Raw genomic sequence first — 1,317 nt, forward strand, 5'->3', positions numbered from 1 at the left:
ATTTACAGAGAACCAACAATTCCCACAATGAGCAAGCACTTGGTTACAGCGGCAAGGAAACACTAGTATAATGTTTTGGCATCTTGTTTTTAATCTTTTCTTTTCTCTCCTTGACTTGCTCTCTCTCTTGCTCCCATCCTATGAGCTCACTTCAAGAAAATCCACTTCTGTTTTTTTGTGTTCGTGTGTCCTGAGAGCTCATCTGTTCACCGGGTTTCACCACCAGCCAGACACAGATTGCTGGACCACTCTTCATCTGGCCAGCTGGGTGGTCATCAGCTGGTTTGTCAACAGACTGGTTGGCTGGATGTCTGATTGGCTGCCTGGATGGAAGGATGGAGGGATGACTGGCTGTCTATTTCAGCAGAAATGCCAAGAGGCCGTGGGGGGATTGGAAGGAGGTGCCGCTATCAGAAAGGCGAGCGACATAGGGAGAAGGTGAGAGCAGAAAAAGGGAGTTAAAGGAGTAGGAAAAACAAAGGAAAGAAGTAACATCACATAAAAAAGTTAGTTGTGTGAGATAATGAACCGGCGTCGAGTGCAAGACGTAAACATGTGGGGCAGCAGACGAGCCAATGAAGGGAGTGAGGACAGAAAGAAAAGCGAGTGGGGGGGGTGTAAAGGTGGTCTTGGCTGGATATTTTTAGCATGTGGAGTGGGAGAGGGCGGTATCTTCTCAAGGGGTTTTTCCAGAGGAGTATATTTAGAGTCAGGGTGTGTAAAAAAGACAGAGGGAGAACAGGAGGGATGTGCACTGTACACTAATGCCAGTCTGATGTAAGAGTCTGCAATAGGACCACACACATTCCTTTTATTCTCTCTGTGACACTGCCCTCGCTATATCTGCCTCTTACTCACTCACTTGATCATATACAAAGTACACACACACTATGCCTGTATAGTCTGTATTCTGTTGAACGACTACAAATTCACCCCCACACTCACAGGCCTCTCGAAAACTCCAAAAACGTACAGTACACACACATTCTTGACCCAGTTTTGAAACAGGGGAGTAGCTTCTCGGCAGTGAACGCCCTGTAGACAGGTCGAACATTTTAAAACGCTCAGTGCCCAGCAGCTTTTCAGCACATCAACTAGCACCAGGCATTTCCAGACACCGCAAATCAGACAGAGATTTTCCAAATACTAAAGCAGCTAATGTGGTATAAAGTTGAAAAGAGAGAGACACAGCTGAAAAAGCAATGCTGATAATAATGAGAGAAATGAGAGAACAGAGAGAGAGAGAGAGAGAGAGAGAGAGGGAGTAGTGTGGTCTCCATATAGCTTGCTAAGGATAATAGCATGCATGCTGGCTGG

This window comes from Morone saxatilis, unplaced genomic scaffold (assembly GCF_004916995.1).
Source record: "Morone saxatilis isolate NCDOM2014 unplaced genomic scaffold, NCSU_SB_2.0 Contig14, whole genome shotgun sequence".
In the NCBI taxonomy this organism is placed as follows: Eukaryota; Metazoa; Chordata; class Actinopteri; family Moronidae; genus Morone; species Morone saxatilis.